Source organism: Myotis myotis, unplaced genomic scaffold (genome assembly GCF_014108235.1).
Source record: "Myotis myotis isolate mMyoMyo1 unplaced genomic scaffold, mMyoMyo1.p scaffold_m19_p_36, whole genome shotgun sequence".
In the NCBI taxonomy this organism is placed as follows: domain Eukaryota; kingdom Metazoa; phylum Chordata; class Mammalia; order Chiroptera; family Vespertilionidae; genus Myotis; species Myotis myotis.
In genome coordinates, this window is record NW_023416342.1 from 2,255,330 (window position 1) to 2,272,500 (window position 17,171).

The 17,171-nt window shown below is 62.3% G+C and overlaps 1 protein-coding gene and 1 non-coding gene across 2 annotated transcripts in view; one reads left to right on the forward strand and one right to left on the reverse strand.

The window, feature by feature from the left end:
• ANK2 (ankyrin 2) overlaps positions 1 to 17,171 on the reverse strand; it is a 337,929-nt gene that overhangs the window by 301,570 nt on the left and 19,188 nt on the right. The gene's annotated exons all lie outside the window — the stretch shown is intronic.
• Positions 11,402 to 11,480, forward strand: TRNAH-GUG. The gene has a single exon. It is a non-coding gene; the product is annotated as a tRNA-His (tRNA).

Consider the following 17,171-nt stretch of genomic DNA (forward strand, 5'->3'; position numbering starts at 1 on the left):
TTTGAACATTTTAAAATAACCTTCCCGCCCGGCCGGCGTGGCTCCGTGGCTGAGCGTCGACCTAGGAACCAGGAGGTCAGGGTTCGATTCCCGGCCAGGGCACAGGCCCGGGTTGGGGGCTCGATCCCCCGTGGGGGGCGTGCAGGGGGCAGCCGATCCATGATCCTCTCTCATCACGGATGTTTCTATCTCCCTCTCCCTCTCCCTTCCTCTCTGAAATCAATAAAAGTATTTTTTTTAAAGGGCTTGGAGTAGACACTGAATTGTCTTTAAAAAACCGTTTTTAATAAAAATAAATAACCCTTCCCCAGGAATCTGTCTGTCCCAAAGCCCTGACCTTTTTTTTTTTTTTTTTTTTTTTTTAATTCTCACCGGAGGATATTTCTCCGTTGATTTCAGAGAGAGTGGAAGAGAGAGGGAGAGACAGAGAGAAACATCGATGTGAGAGAGACACATCCATGGGTTGCCTCCTGCACGAACCCTGGCCAGACCTGCCCGGGGAGGAGCCTGAAATCCAGGTACGTGCCCTTGACCGGAGTCGAACCCGGGACCCTTTGGTCCACAGGCGACGCTCTATCCACTGAGCCAACCCGGCTAGGACAGCCCGGACCCTCTGCCACCGTCTCTCTACGCAGGCGAAGGAAAGGGGGCGATGCGACCTCACGGACGACAAGCTCCTCCAGCGCCCCACGGCCGGGCGAGGCTGAGCCCCAGGTCGGGGCAACCGTCCGGGTCTCCTGTGCGGCAGGCGCTACTGTCCCTCCACGGCCCTGTTGGTGTGGCTCAGTGGTTAGAGCGTCGGCCCTCGGACTGCAGGGTCGCGGGTTCGATTCCAGTCAAGGGCGCGACCTTGGTTGCAGGTTCCTCGCCGGCACCAGTCGGGGCACACGGGGGGGCCACCAATCGATGGCTCTCTCACGTCGATGTGTGTGTCTCTGTCTGTCTCTCCCCGTCCCTTCCCCTCTCTCTAAACCCCAACAGGGAAGAAACGCCTCCTCAGCTGAGGATTCACCAAAACACACCACCCCCCGGGCTTCCCACCTCCTCCGCCTCCGGCCCAGACCCTCGGCCACAGAGTGTGGAGCCCCCGGCGGCTCTTCCTGGGAAGGAACACACGGGCCGGGCCCCTGGCTGAGCCACAGGCAACGACACGATTTCCTGTGTCGGACACACGGCCGGAGGACAGACGGCCGGTCAGGACGAGCTGGGACCGGAGGACAGACGCCCGGAGGACAGACGCCCGGAGGACAGACGCCTGGAGGACAGACGCCCGGAGGACAGACGCCTGGAGGACAGACGCCCGGAGGACAGACGCCTGGAGGACGGACGCCCGGAGGACAGACGCCTGGAGGACAGACACCCGGAGGACAGACGCCTGGAGGACAGACGGCCGGAGGACAGACGCCCGGAGGACAGACGCCTGGAGGACAGACGGCCGGAGGACAGACGCCTGGAGGACAGACGGCCGGAGGACAGACGCCCAGAGGACAGACGCCCGGAGGACAGACGCCTGGAGGACAGACGGCCGGAGGGCACATGCCCGGAGGACAGACGCCTGGAGGACAGACGCCCGGAGGACAGACGCCTGGAGGACAGACGCCCGGAGGACAGACGCCTGGAGGACAGACCTGGGACCGGAGGCAAGACCGGCTTTCCCCCTGGGCTTCCCGCGGCCTGTCCTGGGGTGCCGCCACCCGCCCCACCCTACCCCACCCTCACCCCACACCCTCTCTGCCTAAAAGATGTTCACCCCATTCTTACCTCTGTGCTGAGCTCAGACCATGTGGCCCCAACACAGAGGACCCCCAAACAGCGGGACCCCCACACACCGGGACCCACACACACACCAGGACCCACACACACACCGGGACACACACACACACTGGGACCCACACACACCGGGACCCTCACACACACCGGGACCCACACACACACCGGACCCACACACACACACCGGGACACACACACACACACCGGGACCCAAACACACACCGGGACCCACACACACACACCGGGACCCACAAACACACACAGGGACCCACACAACACCGGGACCCACACACACACTGGGACCCACACACACCGAAACACACACACACACAGAGACCCACATAAACACCGGGACCGACACACACACCGGGACCCACAAACCCCGGGACCCACACACCCCAGGACACACACACACCGGGACCCACACACACCGGGACCCGGGACCCACACACACCGGGACCCACACACACCGGGACCCACACACACACCGGGACCCACACACACACCGGGACCCACACACACCGGGACACACACACACCGGGAACCACACACACACTGGAAACCACACACACCGGGACACACACACACCGGGACCCACACACACCGGGACCCACACACACACACCGGGACCCACACACCCCGGGGCCCACACACACACACCGGGACCCACACACCCCGGGATCCACACACCCCGGGACACACACACACCGGGACCCACACACACACCGGGAACCACACACACACCGGGACCCACACACACACACCGAGACACACACACACACACCGAGACCCACACACACACACCGAGACCCACACACACACCGGGACCCACACACACACCGGGACACACACACACCGGGACCCACACACACACACCGGAACCCACACACACACACCGAGACCCACACACACACCGGGACCCACACACACCGGGACCCACACACACACACCGGGACCCACACACTCCGGGACCCACACACACCGGGACCCACACACACACCGGGACCCACACACACACACCGGGACCCACACACACACTGGGACCCACACACACCGGAACACACACACACCGAGACCCACACAAACACCGGGACCGACACACACACCGGGACCCACACACACACACCGGGACCCACACACACACCGGAACACACACACACACCGGGACCCACACACACACTGGGACCCACACACACCGGAACACACACACACCGAGACCCACACAAACACCGGGACCGACACACACACCGGGACCCACACACACACACCGGGACCCACACACACACTGGGACCCACACACACCGGAACACACACACACCGAGACCCACACAAACACCGGGACCGACACACACACCGGGACCCACACACACACACCGGGACCCACAAACACACACAGGGACCCACACAACACCAGGACCCACAAACACACACAGGGACCCAACAACACCGAGACCCACACAAACACCGGGACCCACACACACAGGGGCCCACACACACCGGGACACACACACCGGGACCCACACACACACAGGGACCCACACACACCGGGACCCACACACACACCGGGAACCACACACACACCGGGACCCACACACACCGGGACACACACACACCGGGAACCACACACACACTGGGAACCACACACACCGGGACACACACACACCGGGACACACACACACACACCGGGACCCACACACCCCGGGACCCATACACACACACCGGGACCCACACACCCCGGGATCCACACACCCCGGGACACACACACCGGGACCCACACACACGCACCGGGACCCACACACTCCGGGACACACACACACCGGGACCCACACACACACCGGGACCCACACACACACCGGGACCCACACACACCGGGACCCACACACACACCGGGACCCACATACCCCGGGACACACACACACCCCGGGACCCACACACACCGGGACCCACACACACACCGGGACCCACACACTCCAGGACACACACACACCGGGACCCACACACACACCGGGACACACACACACACCAGGACCCACACACACACACCGGGACCCACACACTCTGGGACACAAACACCCCGGGACCCACACACCGGGACCCACACACACACACCGGGACCCACACACCCCGGGACCCACACACCCCGGGACACACACAAACACCGGGACACACACACACACCGGGACCCACACACACCGGGACCCACACACACACCGGAACCCACACACACACCGGGACCCACACACACCGGGACCCACACACACACCGGGACCCACCCACACCGGGACACACACACACTGGGAACCACACACACACCGGGAACCACACACACACCGCGACCCACACACACACTGGGACCCACACACACCGGGACCCTCACACACACCGGGACCCACACACACACCGGGACCCACACACACCGGGACCCACACACACACCGGGACCCACACACATACCGGGACCCACACACACACCGGGACCCACACACACCGGGAAACACACACCGAGACCCACACACACACCGGGACCCACACACACCGGGAAACACACACCGAGACCCACACACACACCGGGACCCACACACACCGGAACACACACACACCGGGACCCACACACACACCGGGACCAACACACCCCGGGACCCACACACACACACCGGGACATACACACACACCGGGACACACACACACCGGGACCCACACACACACCGGGACCCACACACACACCCGGGACCCACACACTCCGGGACACAAACACCCCGGGACACACACACCGGGACCCACACATACACACCGGGACACACACACCGGGACCCACACTCACACACCGGGACCCACACACTCCGGGACACAAACACACCTGGACTCACACACCGGGACCCACACACACACCGGGACAGACACACACACTGGGACCCACACACACCGGGACCTACACGCACACACCGGGACACACACACACACACCGGGACCCACACACCCAGGGACACACGACACCGGGACCCACACACACACATCGGGACCCACACACACCGGGACCCACACACACCGGGACCCACACCGGGGCACACACACACCAGGACCCACACACACACTGGGACCCACACACACACCAGGACCCACACACACCGGGACCCACACATACAGCGGGACACACAAACACACACGGGACCCACACACACCGGGACCCAAACACACACCGGGACCCACACACACCGGGACCCACACACACACTGGGACACACACACACACCGGGACACACACACACCGGGACCCACACACACCGGGACCCACACACACACCGGGACCCACACACACCGGGACCCACACACACACTGGGACACACACACACACCGGGACACACACACAACGGGACCCACACACACTGAAACCTACACACACCGGAACCAACACACACCGGGACCCACACACACCGGAACCCACACACACCGGGACCCACACACACTGGAACCCACACACACCGAGACACACACACACACCGGGACCCACACACACACCGGGACCCACACACACCGGGACACACACACACCGGGACACACACACACCGGGACCCACACACACCGGGACCCACACACACACCGGGACCCACACACACACCGGGACACACACACACAGGGACACACACACACCGGGACACACACACAACGGGACCCACACACACTGGAACCTACACACACCGGGACACACACACACCGGGACCCACACACACACCGGGACCGACACACACCGGAACCCACACACACAGGGACCCACACACACACCGCGACCCACACACATACCGGGATCCACACACACACACCGGGACACACACACACACACACCAGGACCCACACACACCGGAACACACACACACCGAGACCCACACAAACACCGGGACCGACACACACACCGGGACACACACACACACCGGGACCCACACACACCGGGACACACACACACACCGGGACCCACACACACACACCGGGACCCACACACCCCGGGACCCACACACACACCGGGACCCACACACCCCGGGACCCACACACACCGGGACCCACACACACACCGGGACCCACACACACACCGGGACCGACACACACACCGGGACACACACTCACCGGGACACACACACACCGGGACACACACTCACCGGGACACACACACACCGGGACCCACACACACCGGGACACACACACCCCGGGAAACACACACACCGGGACCCACACACACCGGGTCCCACACAAACACCGGGACCCACACACACACCGGGACCCACACACACACCGGGACCCACACACACCGGGACCCTCACACACACCGGGACCCACACACACACCGGGACCCACACACCCCGGGACACACACACGCCGGGACCCACACACACACACCGGGACCCAAACACACCGGGACACACAAACACACACCGGGACCCACACACCCCGGGACTGACACACACACACCGGGACCCACACACACCGAGACACACACACACACCGGGACCCACACACACACCGGGACACACACACACCGGGAACCACACACACACCGGGACACACACACACCGGGACCCACACACACACCGGGACCCACACACACCGGGACCCACACACACACCGCGACCCACACACACACCGAGATCCACACACACACACCGGGACACACACACACACACACCGGGACCCACACACACACCGGGACCCACACACACCGGGACCCACACACACACCGGGACCCACACACACACCGCGACCCACACACACCGGGACCCACACACACACACCGGGACCCACACACACCGGGACACACCTACAGGGCCCTACCTCCACCGTACACACCTACCTACCCCTACCTCCACCGTACACACCTACCTGCCCCCACCTCCACCGTACACACCGACCTGCCCCTACCTCCACCGTACACACCTACCTGCCCCCTCCTCCACCGTACACACCTACAGACCCCTACCTCCACCGTACATACCTACCTGCCCTACCTCCAACGTACACACCTACCTGCGCTACCTCCACCGTACACACCTACCTGCCCTACCTCCACCGTACACACATACCTGCCCCCACCTCCACCGTACACACCTACCTGCCCTACCTCCACCGTACACACCGACCTGCCCCTACCTCCTCCGTACACACCTACCTGCCCCCACCTCCACCGTACACACCTACCTGCCTCTACCTCCACCGTATACACCGACCTGCCCCTACCTCCACCGTACACACCTACCTGCCCTAACTCCACCGTACACACCGACCTGCCCCTACCTCCACCGTACACACCTACCTGCCCCCACCTCCACCGTATACACCTACAGACCCCTACCTCCACCGTACATACTTACCTGCCCTACCTCCAACGTAAACACCTACCTGCCCCTATCTCCACCGTACACGCCTACCTGCCCCTACCTCCACCGTACACACCTACAGGCCCCTACCTCCACCGTACACACCTACCTGCCCCTACCTCCACCGTTCACACCTACAGGCTCCTACTTCCACCGTACATACCTACCTGCCCTACCTCCACCATAAACACCGACCTGCCCCCACCTCCACCGTACACACCGACCTGTGCCCACCTCCACCGTACACACCTACCTGCCCCTACCTCCACCGTACACACCTACAGGCCCCTACCTCCACCGTACACACCTACCTGCCCCTACCTCCACCGTACACACCTACCTGCCCCTACCTCCACCGTACACACCGACCTGCCCTACCTCCACCGTACACACCTACAGGGCCCTACCTCCACCATACACACCGACCTGCCCTACCTCCACCGTACACACCGACCTGCCCCTACCTCCACCGTACACACCGACCTGCCCTACCTCCACCGTACACACCGACCTGCCCCCACCTCCACTGTACACACCGACCTGTCCCCACATCCACCGTACACACCTACAGGGCCCTACCTCCACCTTACACACCGACCTGCCCTACCTCCACCGTACACACCTACAGGGCCCTACCTCCACCGTACACACCGACCTGCCCTATCTCCACCATACACACCTACCTGCCCTACCTCCTCCGTACACACCTATCTGCCCCTACCTCCACCGTACACACCTACAGGCCCCTACCTCCACCGTACACACCTACCTGCCCCTACCTCCACCGTACACACCTACCTGCCCCTACCTCCACCGTACACACCTACAGGCCCCTACCTCCACCGTACACATCTACCTGCCCCTACCTCCACCGTACACACGTACCTGCCCCCACCTCCACCGTACACACCTACAGGCCCCTACCTCCACCGTACACACCTACCTGCCCTACCTCCACCGTACACACCTACTTGCCCCTACCTCCACCGTACACACCTACCTGCCCTACCTCCACCGTACACACCTACTTGCCCCTACCTACACCGTACACACCTACAGGCCTCTACCTCCACCGTACTCACCTACCTGCCCTACCTCCACCGTACACACCTACCTGCCCTACCTCCACCGTACACACCTACCTGCCCCTACCTCCACCGTACACACCTACCTGCCCTACCTCCACCGTACACACCTACCTGCCCCTACCTCCACCGTACACACCTACCTGCCCTACCTCCACCGTACACACCTACCTGCCCTACCTCCACTGTACACACTGACCTGCCCCCACCTCCACCGTACACACCGACCTGCCATAACCTATGACTTTGCCCCTTTAATGCCAGGAACCACGGTCACGGAGAACGCGACTGCACTTGGGACCTCATGGACGCAGCAATACCCCCTAATTGCCTAAAGTCTGCGGGTGAGCGAGGCCGTCAGGTTCCTGGTCTGACAGCTCGGGCTCCTAGAAAGAACCCAGGTGTCCAGCGCCAAACTGCAGCTCGAGCCCTTCTGGGAGGCTCGGCCAATTCCTTTCCTCAGGTGAACGTTCACCAGACACAGATGTTTCTAGAGTTTCACTCCATCCAATCCAGACTCCTGCCCCTTCCTTCCAGCTACGTGTCCCCAGGACGCGGGACCTGCAGACACCGGACTGCGTTACCCACTCCCGCCACCAGGGGACGCCCACGCCCAGAGCAGGGGCGCGGGGCGTCAGTTCCCACACAGCCCCCACCCCCCCCCTCCGTTTTGAGTTAATAAACAACAGGGAGCACAGGTTGGCGTCAAACATGTAGCAAATCTCACTCGTGGCTTCATTTTATCCTTCTCTGTCTGCATACGTTTATTTTTTAAAAAATATACTTTATTGGTTTTTTACAGAGAGGAAGGGAGAGGGATGGAGAGTTAGAAACATCCATCAGCTGCCTCCTGCACACCCACTCCTGGGGATGTGCCCACAACCCAGGTACATGCCCTTGACCAGAATCGAACCCGGGACCCTTCAGTCCGCAGGCCGCCGCTCTATCCACTGAGCCACACCGGTCAGGGTGTCTGCATAAGTTAACACTGACAGTTAACAGCGCTGTGAGGTCACAGTTGACAGGAACGGCGGCCGTGGGCTGGGGGACCTGGACCGGGTGGCCTTCCCGTGGCACGCCTGCCCGTGGCGGCCACAGAGCGTGGCCCCAGCCCACGGCCGCCCGGAGGAGGCCAGGCTGAGAGACGCTGGGAACCATACTTCCGTCTGAAGCCTTTTAACCGGGGGAGCCAGGTGAGAGGTTTCACACGACGCAGCCAGAAAACCCACCACGCGCACCACACCAACAACAGGGCCAGACACGGACCCAACGTGGCCACGGCTGCCGGCTCCCTCCGCTCCCAACCACAGAGGAGATGGCCCGGCGTGGGGAGGACGCGGGCGCCCCAGGCCCGCCCTGCAGCCGCCGCCAGGGAAGGGACACGGCGGACACCGGAGTCGGACACCGGAGTCGGACACCCAGACACCCGGGGTCAGAGGCCCGGAGTCTGTCCGATGCAGGCTGAGCTGTGACAGCCTGACCAGGGGACAGGCATGAGCCGAGGACGCCTCACTCTCGCTCTCGGACACCCGTCCCCGCCCGTGCCCAGGGTCAGCCCCAGCTCTGCTCGCCCTCCTGGGGCCCCTGCCACTCCCCCACCCCCGTCCCCAGGAGCGGCCGCCAGGAGCCGGCCGTGCCTGCAAGGACAGGACGGGAAGAGCTGTCGATCCCGGATGCCAAACGCCGGGGCAGGTGGCCGGGGCCGGGGCCCAGCGCCCGGCCTTTAAGTCCTCGGAATCTGGCGGCTCCGCCACGGCTCGGGCTCTGCTCACAGCCAGGGCGGCCCCGGCTCAGCCGTGAACTCGTTCACTGTTCACCGGCTGCAGGGCCCCGGACAGGAGCCCGCTGAGGCCGGGAGGGCCTGCCAGCCGGCGGCTCTGAGCCTTCACGTTGGAGTGGAAGCAGGAAGCGTGGCCGTGGGCGGGAATGTCAGGGACACCGCGGGGAGCCGGGCTCGGGCCGGGTCCGAGGACAGGAGGCCTGGGGAAGGGACCGTGAGGAGGGCCCGGCGCTGCAGCCCTGGGCAGCGGAGGGTTCCTGGGCCCCTCCTGGGGGTGGGGGGGTGGGGGGCTGCCGCAGGACGGAGACTGGAGTCCCTGTTACTCTCAGCACAGAGGACAGGGACCCCCGTGTGGCGGGTGGCGTGTGGCGTGTGCTCTGCGGGTTGGCGACGGCTCTTTAAAATCCTTCCGGCGGGTCGATGGCCCCAAAGCCAAGGCTTCTCCTGCCCGTGCGGACCCCATGCCCAGCACCTGCCCCTGTTCCAGGCGCAGAGATCCACGCAGGAGAAGCAGCCCCTCATTCACGCACCCACCCACTGAGCTCCGTGTGGGCTCCGTCCTGTTCGATGGCTGGCATCATCCTGCCCCTCACCCTCCGGGCGTGGGGTCTGCGGGGTGGCCAGTGGGCACCAGCGGGGGGGAGACGGCCAGGGGCAGCACAGCCTCGCCCCTCCTCTCAGCAGCGGGCATCTGCCCCACCCCCGCCTTCACGTCTCCCGCGTGTCCTCCGTGACCTTGAACAAGCCTGGCCCCCCACTGCCTCCCCCCTTTTCCTGCAGCCCAGGCCCCCCCTCCTTCAGAGCAGGCGTGGCTCCAGGCCCCCCTGGACTGAGCTCACCTGTGATGTGGGCAGGGACCTGGGTGGTGCAGGCGGCGGAAAGGGCTTTGGAGAAATCTCCAGGCCCGAGGACGCGTGCACCACCACACACATACACACATCACACTCACACACACTCGCACACACGTGTACACACACACACTCACACACACCCCCCAAAACCAGCACAGCACAAAGTGGACCTGCCCGCCGTGGGAGCTGCCGTCTGGGCTCCATCCTCTCTGAGGGACCAGCACCTGGGATGGGGGTACGGAAGGTTCCGCGACCTCTCCCCTCGCCTGGGGGCTGCCCCCGTGCCCGCCTCCCGAGACAGAAGGCGTCCCCCCCGGACGGCCAGCCCCTCACACCTGGACACGCACACGCACTCGCTTGCCCACTAATGACCCGTGGGTCCTTCTCACGCGTGGCCACAGGGGACGAAAAAGCTCGGTTTGGGACACCTTTTTTGAGTTCCTGAGTCAAAAATGACAGAAGGAAATAATGTGTTGGGAGGTGCCTACAGCTGAATCACCCTGAAACGAACCCCTTTCAGAGGCGAGGGTGCAGCTCCTTGTCAAAACCTGCTCCCTGCCCTGGCCTGTGTGGCTCAGTGGATAGAGCATTGGCCTGTGGACTGAAGGGTCCCGGGTTCGATTCCCGGTCAGGGCACAGGCTCAGGTTGCGGGCTCGATCCCCAGTGTGGGGCGCGCAGGAGGCAGCCGATCAGTGATTCTCTCTCATCATCAATGTCTCTCTCGCTCCCTCTCCCTTCCTCTCTCTGAAATCAATATATATATATATATATATTTTAAATCTGCTTCCTGTTCTGGCCAGTGTGCTCAGTGGATAGAGCATCGACCCGCAGACTGAAGGGCCCCGGGTTCGATTCCGGTCAAGGGCATGCCCCTCAGTGGCAGGCTCGCTCCCCGGCCCCGGTCGGGGCGTGTGCGGGAGGCAGCCAATCGCCGTGTCTCGCCCACGTCAATGTTTCTCTCTGTCTCCCCCCTCCCTCCCACTCTCTCTAAAAATCAATGGAAAAAACATCCTCGGGTGAAGACCAACAACAACAACAAAAACCCTGCTTCCTGTTCCCCGGCCCCCGGCCCCCTCGGCGCAGCCCCAGAAAGCACTGCTGCGGCCGCTTCCGACCCAGCGGCTCCTCAGCAGCAGCCCGTCCGCCCCGGCTCCCCGGGCGGGGACAGCTGACCGGACGCCCGAGAGCACACAGCCGGCTTTGCCCTACATTTTCTGAATGTAGCATTTTCTCCCCGATTCCAAAGTTTATTCGGCCCATAAACAACGGCTTGCCATGAATATTCATGGGTCTGGCCCGAGCCGGTGTGGCTCAGTGGCTAGAGCGACGGCCTGTGGACTGAAGGGTCCCGGGTTCGATTCCCGGGTCGGGGCACAGGCCCGGGCTGTGGGCTCCATCCCCAGAAGGGGGCGTGCAGGAGGCAGCCGATCCGCGATTCTCTCTCATTATTGGTGTTTCTCTCTCTCTCCCTTCCGCTCTGAAATCAATAAAAATATTTTTTAAAAAATATTTATGGATCTGTTTTGATCCCTACGTGCAAACTCACCCACTCAAGGCAGCTTTTCCCACAGAAACTTGAGCTCTTCACCGGCACGTCACCGGGACATCGCAGGCGGCTTCGCACGGGGTGGCCCGCGAGCCGTGCGCGGCCCTAAAGGGGGACTGAGGTCGGGCCTTGCTGATTTCCTTTCTGGATTTTCTTTTCTTGTATTTTTTCCAGTTGCGGGTGACATGCAATTTTACATCCGTTTCGGGGGCACAACTCAGAGGTCAGACATTTACATGCCTCTGACGTGGCCACCCCGATATCCCCCGTGTCCGCCTGGCCCCACGCGGGCGGAGCGCCTGTAAGTACACTGACTGCGCTCCCGGGGCCATGCGAACAACCTGTGACTGTTCTGCAACCGCCAGCCTGTCCCCCTCCATCCCTCCCCCTCCCACACCCCGCCCCCACCACTCTGTTCTCCGTGCCTGTGAGTCTGTCCATCTACGTGGCCTGTTAGAGTCCACGGAAGCGGCATCGTACGGAGGAGCCTTATTTAAAGGCGGATCTGTACATGATGGGACTGCGAGGCGCTGGGCTGATTGTCTGCGGTGCCTGCGCCCAGTCAGCCCGCACCTCTCCAGCCCCGTCCTCCCAGCCGCCCTGCCTCGGGGCCCTGCACCACCCGCAGGCCGCCCGGGGCCACCATCCTCAGGGCTCAGCCAGGCAAGTCCTGTGAGACGCGGCCCCGCAGCCCGAGGAGAGGAGAGGACGCAGGAGCCAGGGCTGAGCTGAGAGGACTCCTCCCACGGGGGCTTCAGGCAGAGACACAGCAGCCGGGACACACGGGCTCCGGGCCAGGAAGCAGCGGCTGGGCTGGCCTCTGGGCCCGGGCACTGGTCACTCACACCCCTCCGTGCGGTGCTTTCACTACAACCTGCTCCCCCTCCCCCCCCCTCCCCCTCCTTCATCCTCCCAACAAAAGGCCTTCTCGCAGCCAGGCCTGGGGCCTCAGAGATTGTTTCTTTTTTAAAAATATGTTTTTATTGATTTCACAGAGGAAGGGAGAGGGAGAGAGAGAAACATCAGTGAGGAGAGAGAATCACGGATCGGCTGCCCCCGCCGCGCCCCACACGGGGGATCGAGCCCGCAACCCGGGCAGGTGCCTGACCGGGAATCGAACCCGGGACCCTTCCGTCCGCCGGCCGACGCTCTAGCCACTGAGCCACACCGGCTGGGCTCGGCGTCCACTTCTGCCTGGAGCACATTCGCTCCGGAAAACCCACGGTGACCCCGCCTGCTCGCTCTCTAACAGCGATTACGTGGTGGAAGCTTCGTCAACAGGCCACGTTGGTGGCATCTGGCTACTGAGTAAACACTGGTTGGGGCTGGGGTGTCCCTTACCCACTGGGGCTGCCAGAGGGGCACTCGGTGCCCACCTGTAACCTCCACGAGGTCCGGGAGCAGCTGGAGGGGGCCTCTCCCGGAAGTGAGTGTAACAGCTCACACCTGGCAGCCAACACAGCCCCCGGGGGTGCGGGGCCCTGGCCCCATCCGCGCTCAGTGCACACAAAGGAGCAAACGTCTAGATGAGGCAGAAGGGCTAACCCTGTGCTCGGATGGCCCCCCACACGGCCGCCTCCGGCCTCAGAGCCCCCCTCACACGGAGCATCCATCGCTCCTGCGCCTGCTCCGGGCGGCTGGCACCCCCACCGCTGCCCACTGCCAGCTGCCTCAATGCCGGTGTCACAGGGCGGCTGCAAAGCCAGAAATTAGGGACCTGCCGTCGGCACCGGCCGCAGAGCAGATTCAGTCCGTCCATCGGTCAGCCCTCGATAGGTCACGTCTCGTTGGAAAAATCAGTCCACTCCTCCCTGTGCTGCTCCCCCCATCACCTGCCCCCCCCACCCTCCCCCACCTTCATCCTCCCCCCACCCTCCCCCACCTTCATCCTCCCAACAAAAGGCCTTCACGCGGCCAAACCGGCCATTTCACATGCAAATACCCCGCTTGTTTACTGCCCTGCACGTGTGAATGTGGTTTTTACATTGAAAGTCCGGGGGGCCAGGCTTTAGCCCCCCCACCCCCCACCCCCGCCTGGGGTCCCCCGAGATTAAGATTTCGCTTCTAATTATCATTTCCTTTTGGTGCTAATGTGTTTGTTCCTAATTAGTGCCACTCGCTGGCCCGGTGTAAGCCGGATTAAAAGACATCCCTTTGATTCTCCTGGTTTCAAAGACACAAAGAATTTCTCGCTTTGAAAGTCCCCTCGGAGCTCTGGGTGAGGAATGCATGGCCTGGGGGCTGCAGCCCCTGGGGAGCCGCTCCTGGGGCTCCAGCGAGGAGCTCTGGGGACTGCCTTCGGAGCATCCCCTGTGCTGAACCGGACACGCCCTGCAGCCCACGGAGGGGGATAGCGTGTGGACTGGGTCGCGGGCCCCACCACGGCTCACAGCCGGCTGCCTGAGGCATTTGCCGAGAAATAAAACGCAACCGCGTCCCAGAGCTGCACAGGCCCTCGCTGTGAGTGTGGGCACCATGTCAGCAAAGGCGGCACTGAAAGCCACCAGAGTTACAGGAATGAGTGCCTTCCCGGAGACACAGGGCCAGGCGCCCGTCCCATTTGGCCCCTCTTCAGAGAAACCATGGTATTCAGCCGTGGAGCCCCCGCAAGGTGGGAGCTCAGCGCGGCCTTTCCTACGGGAACCCCCGCCCTCGCCCGGGAACTGCGCGTGGAAAGCCGCAGGGAGGCCGGGACCCTCCGCCTGGCGTCCACTCAGCCTCCCCCGCGACTCACATAACGTCCTTTGATCTGAATCACAGGCAAGAGCCGAAAGCCAGTTTCAGCTGAAGTCACACACAGTAACGGGCTTTTGAAATATATTTGGGGGAAAAAACCAAAAAACCCACAGATGCTGACCGGCCTATCATCTCACTGGCTGTTGTCAGCCGCACGGCAACTCCTTCCTTGAAGCAACGAGGAAGCCAGCGTGGCCGCCCTCCGGTCAGAATCGGACGGTGCCAGGCGGACAGATGGGAGCCCGGGACGCTGGGCGGTCGCACTGGGGTCTTCTCTGTCCGGCCCCAATCGTGTGAGAGGAAAGAGTCCCCGTGGTCCGGGGCGACTCGCTAAGCCCGCCTGCGGCTGGTTTTCTCACCTGTAAAAGGGGATGGACACGCCGGCCTCGGGGAGGAGGGAGAAGAAGACGAGATGACGTTCACCGAGCACTGAGCCACGGAGCAGCCGTGGACGTGGCCTGAGCCCACGGGGCGGGGCCTGCATCCTGTGGGTCTGGGGCCTGACCGCCCTGCTTGGCAGAGGCCGCACTCGGGGGGTGGACACCGTGTGAGCTGATGGCAGCTCTAAGTCAGGAAGGGACTCGAGAGAGCAGACCCGGGTGAAACGAAAGATCTTCTACCAGATGCAGGCGTCCCGTGGAGGACTCAATCTCTCTCTCTCTCTCTCTCTCTCTCTCAAATATTCACACAAAACATGAGACATTTTTAAAACCTGAGCTTTGACGGTGGGTAGGGAGCCACTGAAACCAGAAACGTTAAGTCAAGATGGGTCGGGGACAGTAGCTGGAAAGGCGCTCTGTCAGCCAGGGCCAAGTGCAGGGGCTACGAGAGGGAACAGACTGGAATTCTCCTCCCCGGACTCAGTGTGGGGAGAGCCGGGACGTGGCCACTGGGCGGAGCAGTGGACACTCACTGCTTTATGTTGCTGCTCAGTATCCCAGTCCGCATCCATACAGGACGCTGCCATCCCATAAAAACGAATTAGATTAAATTAAACACGTTTAGAAGACGACCCTTCAGAGCCACGTAACTCCAGTTCCCTGAATTCGGGTGCATTTTACTTTTACTTTATATTTTTGTTGTCGTTGTTGTTAACCCTCACCCAGGGATATTTTCCCATGATTTTTAGAGAGAGCGGAAGAGAGAGGGAAAGACATATAGATGTGAGAGAAACACGTCGATGGGTTGCCTCCTGCACGAGCCCCCACTAAGGCCCAGGCCCGGGAGGAGCCTGCAACCGAGGTGCACGTGCCCTTGACCGGAATCGAACCTGGGACCCTTTGGTCCGCAGGCCGGCGCTCTACCCACTGAGCCACACCGGCCAGGGCTTGGTGCATTTTATGGATCAACAAAAGCTGGCCACACAGGCCTCTTCACTGTCACCCCAAGCGTGTGGAACCTTCCCCAAGAACTTCCGACGCCGCAGCCACTGCCAAACGAAAAGCCAGTGGATTCCTTTAAACAGCGGACGTGGGGGGGGGGGGGGGGCGGGGGTAAGTGGACAGGGTTTATGCCGTCTTGCAAACAGCAAATGTACTCTCCCTTTCACAGGTGAATTCCTGCCTGATGCACGTGTGCCGTGACCTGCATGACAGGTGAATGTGGGTTAATTTTGTAAGAATCGAGGGGAGTCATGAAGGAAGGGAAAGGCGGATCACTTTGGCCACCGACTTACGAATAAAGTAAAACAATGTGCTCACTGGACCGCGGAGGTCCCACTCCAGCCCCGAGAAACGGCGTGGCCACGGGGGGCACAGCAACCCCGCCCGTCACCGGAGAGGGACGGATGGACGGACAGACGCCCGCAGGACGGAGCCCGAGCAGCTCACAGACCAGGAGGGAAGCCCTCGACGTTCATGGGTTGCCGGAGGCCGGTCCATCCTTGCTGTTTCAAGGGACCTGGCATATATGGCATACTGTTCTTAATATGTTTGCTCACCTTCTTGGCACTGTGTGTTTTAACCAAGGTCACCTCTCTGAGAAAGGTTGTTTCCCCAGGTAGGGATTTTCCCCTGAAGTTAGGGAGGGGATAAAACTCCTTAAC